This window comes from Leopardus geoffroyi, chromosome A2 (genome assembly GCF_018350155.1).
Source record: "Leopardus geoffroyi isolate Oge1 chromosome A2, O.geoffroyi_Oge1_pat1.0, whole genome shotgun sequence".
Classification (NCBI taxonomy): Eukaryota; Metazoa; Chordata; class Mammalia; order Carnivora; family Felidae; genus Leopardus; species Leopardus geoffroyi.
Window position 1 is genome coordinate 121,344,348 of NC_059331.1, and position 12,965 is coordinate 121,357,312.

General features: G+C 41.9%; 1 protein-coding gene across 2 annotated transcripts in view; it reads left to right on the top strand.

Annotated features, from left to right (window-relative positions):
* The window catches only part of CHN2 (chimerin 2), a 300,337-nt gene that overhangs the window by 179,630 nt on the left and 107,742 nt on the right, over positions 1-12,965 (top strand). The gene's annotated exons all lie outside the window — the stretch shown is intronic.

Below are 12,965 nucleotides of genomic sequence, written 5' to 3' on the forward strand. Positions count from 1 at the left end.
AAGAAAGAAAAGATGGCAGATGGAGGGTAGTTGGAAGGATATGAATCAATTACCTTAGTGGGGAAAAAAAAGCTGAACCAAGGGCTTTAGAAAGGGTATGTAAAGCAGGACATCTCCAGGGATCTGGGAAGCAGGACTGATGCAGTTCTAGGCAATAGAGTGTGATGCTTTAGGACCCAAGCTCCAGGATAATACAGTCTGCTTTTATACTCTGCTTCTCTGTGCCTCAATTCACCCTTTGGAAATGGGTGTAATAGGTCTTACCTACTGGGTAGTCATGAGGATTGAATGGGTTAAATATATGTAAAGACAGTGCTTAGGACAATGCCTGGCACGTTGCAAGTTCTTAATAACTATTAGCAATCATTACTATTTATAGTACAAGATATGCTGTTGGGTACCAGGACAATAGAGAAAGACAGATGCCTTTCCCTCAAAAAGCTTACTTCTAGAGGTCATAAAGCCAACAATCCCAATTCCACTAAAATTATGGCCCTAAATCAGACCTTTAGTTCAGAGGGAGGAGAAGAAATAATACCTAAGCTGGTTTGAGGCAGTCAGGAAAGATTTTCCTGAGATGGCAGCATTTACCTTTTATTACTTACTTATATTTTTTAAGTATTTACTTATTTTTGAGACGATGCGAGAGACAGAGTGCAAGCAGCGGAGGGGCAGACAGAGGGAGACACAGAATCTGAAGCAGGTTCCAGGCTCTGAGCTGTCAGCCCAGAGCCCGACGCGGGGCTCGAACTCACGAACCGTGAGATCATGACCCGAGCCAAAGTCAGACGCTTAACCGACTGAGCCACTCAGGCACCCCTATTTATGTATGTATTTTTATTGAACTATAGTTAATATACTATGTTACATTAGTTTCAAGTGTCCAACATAGTGATTCAACAAGTTGATCCATATGCTGTGTTCACCACAAATGTAGCTACCCTCTGTCACCATACCACACTGTTAAAACAACACTGATTATTCCCTCTGCTATACCTTTTATCTCTGTGATTTATTCATTTCATAACTAGAAGCCTGTATCTCCTACCCCCTCCACACCCATTTTGCCCATCCCTCCACCCTCCTGCTCTGGCGACGACCAGTTTATTCTCTGTATTTATGGGTCTGTTTCTGCCTTCTGTTTGTTTGTTTATTCATTTGTTTTGTTTTTTAGATTCTACATGTAAATGAAATCATACTGTGTCTTTCTCTGACTTATTTCACTTAGCAAAATACCCTCTAGGTCCATCCATATTGTCACGAATGGCAAGATCCCATTCTTTTTTATGACTGAGTGATATTCCATTGTGTATATATAATATACATAACAAAAAAATAATAAGCATTGGTAAGGGTGTGGAGAAAAAGGAATTCTCGTCCACTGTTGGTGGGAATGCAAGCTGGTACAGCCACGGTGGAAAACAGTACGGAGGTTCCTCAAAACATTAAAACTAGAATTGCCATGTGACCCGGTAATTCCACTATTGGGTATTTCCCCAAAGAATACAAAACACTAATTCAAGAAGATACATGCACCCCTATGTTTATTGCAGCATTATTTACAAGAGCCAAAATGGAAGCAAGCCAAGTGTCCATCAATAGATGAATGGCTAAGGAAGAGGCAGTAGCTATACACAATGGAATATTACTCAGCCATAAAGAATGAAACCCTATCATTTGCAACAACATGGGTGGGCCTGGAGGGTATCATGCTAAGTGAAATAAGCAGAGAAAGACACCTACTGTATGATTTCACTCATACGTGGAACTTAAACAAAACAAGCGAAAAATCCAGACTCTAAATATAGGGAACCGATAGCTATCAGAGGCAGGTGGATGGTGACATGGGTGAATTAGGTAAAGAGGATCAAGGGTACACTCATTGTGATGAGAGCACTGAGTAATGCATAGAAGTGTTGGATCACTATATTGTACACCTGACACTAATATAACACTGCATGTTAATTATACTTAAATAAATTAACAAATAGATAATTTACCTCTTCTTTTTAAGTCATTGAGATTTTGCCAGGTTAAGGCATAGATGGGTCGGAGAGCAAGTATTAGAATTCCACGTGGAGGAAATCTCCGGTCCAAAGAATGACCAGGATGTATGACTAGCCCGGATGTGTTTCAGAAACTGTAGGTATCTCTGTGGTAGGGACATAAAGAATTGGGGAATAAGGATGTTCAGGGCAAGAGTATGTGTGATGGTAGGGATATAGTCTGGATACACAAGCAAGACCGTCCTAGGAAAATCCTGTATGCCGTTCATTTATTCATTGAACAAGTATTTATTGAGCACCTGCTCTGTGCCAGCTCTGTTCTAGGCTCTGGGGATAACAGTAATAACCAAAACACAAAAGTTTCTGGCCTTGTGTAGTTGCCGTTTGAAAGGGAAAGATTGGCCAAACACACACACACACACACACACACACACACACACACGATACATAGTATCTCAGATGATGACAAATGGCATGGAAAAAATAAGCCAGAAAGGAGACATCGGGTATGCCAAGGCAAAGAGGTACCACTTCTAAGTAGGGTGGTCTGGGAAGGATGCGCTGAGTGGTATAGGTTTGACTACTAGGCATCAGGGAGCCAATGAAAAATTTTAAGCAGAGAACTTGACGAGATTTGCATTTTCTGACTTCAGATAGATTGGAAGGTGATACAATTATAGACAGGAAAACCTATAAAAATATTAGTTCAGTGCTTTGGGTAAATAGACACTACAGTGGACGTGGAAAGAAAGAGACAGCGAGACAGCTTCAAGAGTAATTAAGGAATTACATACAATGGACAGGATTTAGAGGCAGAGTCCAAGTGGGATCGGGAGAGAGGAAGGAATCTGGGGTGACAATTTCTGGCTTGGACACTAGGCGGATGATACTCTGGTGGTACCATTCAGAGGGATGAAGGGTAAAGGAGGTTGGCCATCAGATGTGATAGAAGGTCTTCTGGTAACAGCTCACACAGGTCTCCGGAGTGGGCACTTTTAAGAGTTTAACGATTTGGGGGTCAACCTATCTATTTATGATAGCAGAATCAATGTTCTTCATGAGTGCGTCCCCTCTGTTGTCCCCTGGACAGTTTCCCTTGCTCTTGGTGTAAAAAAAAAAGAATATAGAATTTGGCATCAGTCAGATGTTGGTTTGGATCTCCTCCCCATGCTTGTGTGTGATCTTCAAGTAATGTAACCATATGGGCCTTCCTGTCCTCATCTGCAAAAAGGGAATATTAATTGCTGTGTAACTTGCCTTTTGGGAAAAGAGCAGCACACATACTGAAGGTGCCTTTTAAGTATTGGAGCCTCCTCTGCTCCTCCTGAGCCCTGCCCTTATCTGGATTCTAAGTCAGTGTCACTAGATCTGAACCTAGAGAAAACCAGAACCAGGAACAAAGGGCTGAGGTGCGAGGTGGGGTGTTTGAATGTGTGTGTGTCTGGGTGTAGTTGCCCTTTCGTTATTTTTCAAATCCAAATATAACTAATTTGGGCAATTCACCTTCTTCTTTCATTTATTTATTTTTAACTTTTTCAATGTTTGTTTATTTTTGAGAGAGACAGAGACAGAACGCGAGTGGGTTAGGGGCAGAGAGAGAGGGAGACACAGGATCCAAAGCAGGCTCCAGGCTCCGAGCTGTCAGCACAGAGCCCGACGCGGGGCTCGAACTCACGAGCTATGAGATCATGACCTGAGCCAAAGTCGGACGCACAACCGACTGAGCCACCCAGGAGCCCCACACCTTCTCCTTTTATGAAGATGATTTTGTATGGTTGCTTCTGTAATGAAACCTAGGAAATCAGGACATCACTCAGGCACTGGACAGCCACTCAGGCAATGCTTCGGCTCCCCTGGGGCGGGAAGGTTCCTCTGCGACTGGGGGAGCCAGGTGTGGTGGGAATTTTGTTTCCAACCCAGTAATCAGAGCAGAGTTTCAAAACAACATGCTGTGAGGCATGAAATCCCATAGCAGTAAGGGATTTAAACATTAGTTCATATGTGTGCATATCATGGATGGTTACTCCCAGTAATAACTTAAATTTTTCCTTTAGTGTTTTTCTTTTTTTTATATTTCAGATTGTTTACAATTTTTCCAAGCGAGGCAAGGGGATTTCCTTATTAAAGTTTTGACATGTTAGTCTGTTCAGTGTGGTAGTTACCTGAGATATTTCCCTGAGTAGTTGGAAGTATGTCTGCCTTTTCTTAAAAGCTACTTTTATAAATTATTATTGTTCTCATAAACAAATATTTCCTTTTATTTTCCTTTTACTCTGTATTTAAAGTATTTATTGCTTGTTAGTATTTTGGTCCAAAAAAAAATTTTTTTTGAAAAACCTTTCTTGGGCATGCACAAGAGGGCAAAATCCTTTTTTTGTCTAAAAGAGGGTTTCTCAGGGGCGTCTGGGTGGCTCAGTTGGTTAAGCGTCCGACTTCGGCTCGGGTCATGATCTCACGGTCCGTGAGTTCGAGCCCCGCGTCGAACTTTGGATTCTGTGTCTCCCTTTCTCTCTGCCCCTCCCCTTCTCATGCTGTGTCTCTCTCTGTCTCAAAAATAAATAAAAACATTAAAAAATTTAAAAAATAATAAAAGAGGGTTTCTCAGCCTTGGCACCATAATATTTGGGGTGGGATAAATTCTTTGTTGTAGAGGGTCTGTCCTATGTGTTGCAGGATTTTACCAACATCCCTGGACTCTGCCCCACTGTATTCCAGTAGCACCCTCCCCTCATGACAGTCAAAACTATCTCCAGACATCACCAAATATCCGCTGGGAAAAAACACACCCCCCACCCTCCCAATTGAGACCCACTGGTCTAAGAAAATTCTTTTACTTCTTCTTTGTTCTAATATTATCACTGATTTTTTAAATCACAATTCCAGGGAAAATCTGAAGGGGAAAAAAAAAAAAGGAGGCAGAAAACAAATCGAATGAGCGGCTTTGGTCCTGAGCACCTCTAATCTGATACACAGTGTCTGTCTATAAATTAGCAGAATATTTACACCAAGGTTACTAAAGTGCCTGATTTGTGTCTAACTTCTAGAACTTTGCAAAGCCGTTCGGTAACCTTTTAAGGAGGTTTGTTACAGAAAGACTCACCAGTAGGTGTTTTTGTAATATATTATAATCAAGACAGGAAAGAATTTACCCCATCGGTGTCCCCATCTGAATTTTGAAAGCTTTAAAGTAATGCCGTAAGGAAAAATAAGGCCTTAGGGGTATGTGGGTGGCTCAGTTGGTTAAGTGTCTGATTCTTGATTCCGGCGCAGGTCATGATCTCACGTTTTGTGAGATCGAGCCCCACCTCAGACTCTGCACTGACAGCTTGGAGCCTACTTGGGATTCTCTCTCCCTCTCTTTCTGCCCCTCCCCTGCTTGCTCTCCCTGTCTTTCTCGCTCTGTCTCTGCCTCTGTCTCTCTCTGTCTCGGTCTCTCTTTCTCTCTCTCAAAATAAATAAATAAACTTAAAAAAAAAAAAGAGGAAAAATAAAGCCTTAGATTCTAGATGAAAAGAAACAGGAGATTTTAAAGTTTCCTCAATTTTCATTCTATACTATGCACTTTGACTACAAGAAGATAAATTTCAGTACTTGCATTTTCTTTCTCTCCTTTTCAATAAAGAACTTTGATTTTTAATTAGAAGGGAATTATCTATATTTGTTTTTTTTTCTGGATAAAATTCCCTAATATCACCAATACGAATCCCCCCGTCAAAGTCTTTTCTCCTGAACTCGATCTGTATCTCAGAAAATTCAGCAGTCTAACTGCCTGTGTAGGAGGCTGCTAAATTGGGTTTTAAAATTATTTCTATTAAGTAAAAACTTAACATATACCAGCTGCTGAGGGATTATAAAAGCTTTGTTTTTTCAATAATTGGAAACCTTGTTTACAGAGGACTCACGATATTCTTTAAGTGTCTTTGTGTTGAATATAAAAGAACTTGTGTTTATCTAGGGCAATGATAATCTGACTATAAAGCAAACTCATTTAAGGATTAGGCTTCCTTGGGACGCCTGGGTGGCTCAGTCGGTTGAGCGTCCGACTTCAGCTCAGGTCACGATCTCGCAGTCCGTGAGTTCGAGCCCCGCGTCAGGCTCTGGGCTGATGGCTCAGAGCCTGGAGCCTGTTTCCGATTCTGTGTCTCCCTCTCTCTCTGCCCCTCCCCCGTTCATGCTCTGTCTCTCTCTGTCTCAAAAATAAACGTCAAAAAAAAAAAAAAAATTAAAAAAAAAAAAAAAAGGATTAGGCTTCCTGTCTCTCACTATGCAGCTGTCACCCTCCTGTTCTCTCAAGCTTTGCAAAATGCTGAGAATTACTCCTTCAAATTAGAGGAGTAAATTGGAAACTAAACCAGGTAGCTTGGAATCCATAAAATTTTAAATCGCAGGGAAACAGTCGAGAGACTCAAAATATCACGACACTGTCCCCCCAAATTCTCATTTGTTACCTCGTTGACAGAATTCAGTTCATTCCAAAGAGATTTTAGAGTGTTCAGTCCTGGCAAAGAAAAGTTAAGGACAATACAGATAATCTCATATTTAACCCAGATGTAGAACTGTGTGATAGCCAACAAAGGCATCGGCATTGGTTCTTGTCTACGCTGGAGAAGCTGGGAATCGCAGTAGTTAAAGGTGTCTGTGCTGGGTGTGAAGGCACTGACCTCAGTCGAGTTGTTTAGTCGCTGTCTGCAAAATAATAGCACTCACCTCATAGGGCTGCTTGGGGACAGAAATGAGATAAACACGTAGAACCCTCAGGACAGCTGCTGGCACAGAGTAGCCCCGCGACTACATGTGAACCGCTTACCACGATGTTCCGAGCCCCACAATTTCTTACACGCATTATCTCATCTGAGCTTTATTAAAATCGCACATTTTTATAACTCCGGCTTTATTGAAAATTGAGGGAAATGAGATACAAAGAAGTTTAATAACCTCCTCAGGGTCACACAGCAATTGAATTGACACCAGGGCTCTGCCTTCATAATCTTTGCCTCATTCTTTCTGCAAACATGTCATGAGTACGGGCATACTTTGCTCTCCAAACACTCACTATCAGGCTATTTGCTATAGCAACTTAACAGAAAGTTTTCGCCAAAATCATTCTCCTGGCTAAAAGCCTGCTATAACAAGTTCTCACCTGCTACCATCAGATGAGAAGCGTGGCCCCATCTCAAACTTTAATGTGTATGCGAGTCCCCTTCGAAATGCAGATTCTGCACTTCTAACAAGCTCCGAGGTGATGCCAATGCTACGGGTCCCCGGATCACGCTTGGAGTAGTGGCAGGGGAGCTAGAAGACGGAAGGGGGCTTCTCTCCTGTGTCACTGTTCTGATCGACCTTGTGTTTAAGCACATTGTATCCATAACTCTCTCCACCTTTTCCTGAGGGTTTAGCCCTTTGGTGTTTCTTTAGACCAGACACCTGGGGGCATTACCAATTCAGGTCTCATCCAGATAGTATTTTTTTTTTTTAACAGTATCTGCTCAGTATAGGATAATGAGGATTCTCTTCTATTCAGCAGGGGACTGCACACAAATATACCTGTTAACTACACCATTAAGGGTTAAACAATTATGTAATTGGGGGTTAAGTATTTTATACTAGGCAGAAATTCTTGGGACACCTGGGTGGCTCAGTTGGTTAAGCATGATCTTTGGCTGAGGCCATGATCTCCCAGTTCGTGAGTTCAAGCCTCGCGTCAGGCTCTATGCTGACAGCTCAGAGCCTGGAGCCTGTTTCAGATTCTGTGTCTCCCTCTCTCTCTCTGCCCCTCCCCCACTCATTCATTTTCACTCTCTCTCTCTCTCAAAAATAAATAAGCGTTAAAAAAAAAAAAAAAAAGAAATTCTTAAACAGATTCTTATATAGTTATTTACAGGCATTTTAGTAATATTGGAGAAATTGATATTTTTGAACTTTTTTTTCTATTTAAAATAATGGAATATAGGCTTTTGCTGTTTGAACCTCTGCCGCCCAACACATTTTTAGGAGTAAATTAGATTCAGAGAATGCATGCCTGCGCTCATTCTGTGCCAGACGAGGAGCTAAATCCTGGGAAAGCAATGATTATGAAGACCAAAATTGCTGCTTCAGAAACTCCTAGTCAGAGAAGAAATGGACAAGTAGCTATTTAAAATCTTATAAAAAGAGTTGTAAGAGCACAGAAAAGAATGAGCCTTGATCTAAGACTCTATGTTAATTACACTTGAATAAAAAAATTAAAAATAAATAATTAAAGGGGGAAAAAAAAAAAAAAAAAAGAGTGGGCCTAACTTTTCTTTCTGTGCAGGGAGGCCCTTTCTGGATACCAGTGATAGTTAGTAGTCATTGAAGTGCTCTGGGTCCCAGACACTGCTGCAAACATAACTCATTTAATTATTACAACAGCTCAATGAGGCAGTTACTTTTATTATCATCTCCATTTTATTTTACTTATTTTTTACATTATATTTATTTCTGATAGAGACAGAACACAAGTGGGGGAGGGGCAGAGAGAGACGGAGACACGGAATCCGCAGCAGGCTCCAGGCTCCCAGCTGTCAGCCCCGAGCCCAACGCAGGGCTCGAACTGACAAACCGAGAGATCATGACTGAGCCGAAGTCGGACGCCCAACCGACTGAGCCACCCAGGCGCCCCTATCATCTCCATTTTAAAGACGAGGAAACCAAGGGACAGAAAGATTCGTAACTTGCTTAGGGATACACGGATTTGGCGTCAAAGCCAAGCAGCCTGAGTCTAGAGCCTCCCCTTTCAACAGCCACGTGATCTGCCGCTATTTTATTAGAAGGGAGTTCAAGATCTGAAATCAGAACGTATGAAAAACAATGGACATAAGGCAGAGAGCAAATTATGGAACTACAAGTAATTTCATTTGATTGGAACATAGGATGAATGTGGGGTGATGAGACCATTCGGCAAGGAAGCCGGACCGTCTGCATTGGCTGTAGATGAGTAGGAACATGGTCTGTACGGAGTATGGACAGGACTAGACAGGACTAAACCCATTTTCAATAGTCACAGTACTGGCAGTAATTATATTTGAGGTGTGACTATAAAGTCATAAGATAGATTATTCTTTAAAGACATTTATTATGTGAGTTTGTGAGTTCGAGCCCCACATCAGGCTCTGTGCTGACAGCTCAGAGCCTGGAGCCTGTTTCAGATTCTGTGTCTCCCTCTCTCTCTGCCCCTCCCCCACTCACATTCTCTGTCTGTCTCTCTCTCTCTCTCTCTCTCTCTCTCTCTCTCTCTCTCTCTCTCTCCCAAAAACAAATAAACGTTAAAAAATTTAAAAAAAAAGAGAAATTCTTATCAGATTCTTATATAGTTATTTAAAGGCATTTTAGGGGGGTCGGAGGGAGGAGAGGGTGGGTGATGGGTATTGAGGAGGGCACCTTTTGGGATGAGCACTGGGTGTTGTATGGAAACCAATTTGACAATAAATTTCATATAATAAAAAAAAAGGCATTTTAGTAATACTGGAGAAATTGATATTTTTGAACAAATTTTTTTTCTATTTAAAATAGAATCCATCATCTTGGGAATCTGTGCTTTTATTTCTGCCGAGTTCCCATTGCTCAGAGCATGTTGGGAATGTCTCCTAAAATACCTTCAGAACAAGGCACAGTGCAGATTTTATTATCTTAGGGTCATGCCTCATTTTTGTCTCAAATGTATTTCCTAGTTGGATCCCTTCCCTTTTCGCTGAATGTGGCTCGGAGTAGTAACTTCTGCCTGTTTGCCGAAATAACATCTACTCTCAACTCAAAACACAAATATACGGTTTCTATAAGCTGATGACTCTGACTTTACTGTATGCGTAAATATCACCTCGGGGATTAATCAAATAACACATCGCAGCTCCCCCACCTTAGTTCTGGTTCAGTTGGTCTGAGATACGGATCAGGAATCTGTAATCTTTACGAAGCATCCTGAAGTTTCTGTTTTGAATGACCAGACCACGCTCTGAGAAAGGCAGCTGTAAGGATATTCTAGAGAAAGGTAGTAAAGTCTAAGTCACAAAAGAGGAATTCCAAAAGTGCTATGGTCAAGAGTGACGTCGATGGCAAGTGTTGCCCACCCTGGGGGACTCTTCTCCCATAGATGATGCACATGTAGAATAAAATCTTCAATTACATTTTTAAAAAGAATCAGCATGGTTCCACCACACATACTGAATTCACCTGAACTTCGGGAGGACCCATGTCATGTGTTTGCTTGTTCCACAGATCATCTGCGTGTTGTTCTTCTGTAAAGAGAGGCGTTCCTTTCTGAACCCGGTAGATCAGCTACGAATCCAGTGTTTTAGGGTTCAGCAATATATCTACAAGTTATCAGATTTTTGTTTTGTTTTGTTTTCCTAAAATGGCGAGCTTCTTTCTGCTTGGAGTTAGAGCACTAACTAACTAATCTGGCATTGCAGATGCAATTTCTGTGAATCGTATCCTCAGTGCCCAGGCTCCCCAAGATGATGGGTTGTCCAACTCGAGTTCTTATCCTGAGATAATCAGTGGCAGGAATGCTCCAGAACCAACCTTCTTTCATGTTGGGATATGTTACATTTTTATCCCTTCCTGAATCCATGTGACTACCTCAATAAGCCCTCTATTTTTTTTTTTTTTAAGCAAGTTCTTGATTTCAACAAACCTAATTTTCAAAGAGAATGTGAGAAGAGCTTCTGAGCTGCTTTCCTTTTTTATTTATCAACTGTCTTCTCTCTCATTCGCTGAAAAGAATCTCGTACCATTGGAAACTGAAATTCAGGTGCTACGTCTTTCTTAATAAGTCCACGTTTCACGAGTCAGTCCTGATTCCATCGATGGCTGACACAGAGGGTACTGATCCAGGGCTTCTGGGGACTGAACCAGGCTTCTTCAGGCATTACTGGGTCACAGTGTAGACGTTACTAGTCTATCTAGTCAGCGCCTTTATTCCTGGGAGTCCTGACATCCAGCTGACTAGTTTTGTCTGGATCTGAGGACCCAGTATTATCCACCTTGAAAACATGTGGATGTTCTATGATTTTCCCAGGGCCATTTCACTTAATTTAAGCTCTTGACTGGTTAAAAGCTTAGTGAAGTGTGGAGAGAGAGAGAGACTATGTTTAGACTCCTGTGAGCAAAAAGTTTAGGAAGAGAAGTTTTTCTTTGTTGTGCTTTTTTTTGTAAATCCCAGCTGCTCTCTCTCTCGTTAACATTAATAAGGCCAGCTCTATTTTCTGTAAGAAAGGCAGAGACGACAAAGGGATCCAAGATTGAATCAGATTGCTATCAAAACAGCCCCTACCAGGGGAGGCAGTGATCAGATGAATGACCACATCCTCTTTCTTGGCTGCCTCGGACCTCTCCACCTTTCCTTTCTTCCTATAGGGTTGCCAGATTTAGGGAAAAAAAGAAAGAAAGAAAAATGGAATGCCTAGTTAAATTTGAACTTCAGATAAACAAAGAGTAATATTTTAGTATACATCCCGTGCAATATTTGGGACCTATTCCGTGGCTCGATTCTATGTGTGGTCTGTCCCTCACAAATCAGTGCTCTTGTTATAGTCTCGTGGTTCCCATAAGCAGATCTGTCCCTCATTTAGGTCAACCTGTCCTCTAACAGGCAGGATCTTATTTGGTATCCCGCAAGGCACCGTAAATACTGACTTTTGTATTTGGGGGCCTATGGTAGATTTCCCACGTGTTTCCTCCTGCCGCAAGAGCAGAACACTCCCGAGCTCCTCAGACCTTTCCTCTCCACACCTTTGAGGTTATTGTTTCATGAACAATGCAAGGCTGAGCACAGAACCCTGAGCATAATAAGCGTGCCATGTATTTTTATGATTGACGAATGAACCGAAAGCAATTTGTTATCTTCTCAGGAGTCAAATTCGACACTCATGAACTACTTACTTACATGCCAGGAGTTAGCGGTAGGCTCTATCTTCCATGCTGTCCATCCTGAAAGTTAGATGAATTATTCTTCCCTTTCGGGGAGATAAGAGACGAGAACTGGGGGGTCGGGCTGGGAGATAACCCCAGATTTGCAAATGTCTATTATGGCACAGCCAAAAGGATGGAAATAAAGCTGTCCTTAGACACAGGGAGTCATTTCAAAGGAATGGAAAATTGACTCTCAAAGATCGGAGAGATATCTTGCCGGTTGTATATTACTTCCTTCCATTGATTTTTCTAGTCTAAATTTCTTCTATGGCATGTTGGTGTTGCAGATACCTAGCTACAGGATCATAAAAGTAAGAAAGAACTTTGAAAGCTAATAGAATGATATAAATGACAACATATTCAACTCCTATCAAAAAGCTTCCCAGGGGCGCCTGGGTGGCTCAGTCGGTGAAGCGGCCGACTTCGGCTCAGGTCATGATCTCGTGGTCCGTGAGTTCGAGCCCCACGTCGGGCTCTATGCTGACAGCTCAGAGCCTGGAGCCTGTTTCAGATTCTGTGTCTCCCTCTCTCTGACCCTCCCCCGTTCATGCTCTGTCTCTCTCTGTCTCAAAAATAAATAAACGTTAAAAAAAAAAGCTTCCCAGCATGTAGAGTAATGGTACACATCCGATAACAAGGTGCCTTTTACACACTTTGTGCTTCTGTTAATGATATTATTTAGGTCTTCCTTTGTAAATGACACAGAGCAGACTTCAAACCTTGAATGTTAAGAGTTATGAACGCCCCCTCTTGGTTCAGTGCTTTTCAAGTGTGAAATGCACAGAAGAGTAAACATATATTTAGACGTGTCTAGATGATGAGTTTTATACCAGTGAGGCTTGTCCGAGGCAGGCTTGTGAATGTGGTCCTCAACTCTCCCTTTCTGAACCTTTTCCTCTGCTCTATGGCTCCGGACTGCCCACTCAAATCCCCCTGCATCCTTTGGAGAGTGAAGGGAGGCCAAGAAACTGCCCAGGACCCTGAAATCCCTCCACTGTGCCGGTGAGCCCTGCTGAAAAAACTGCCCATCTG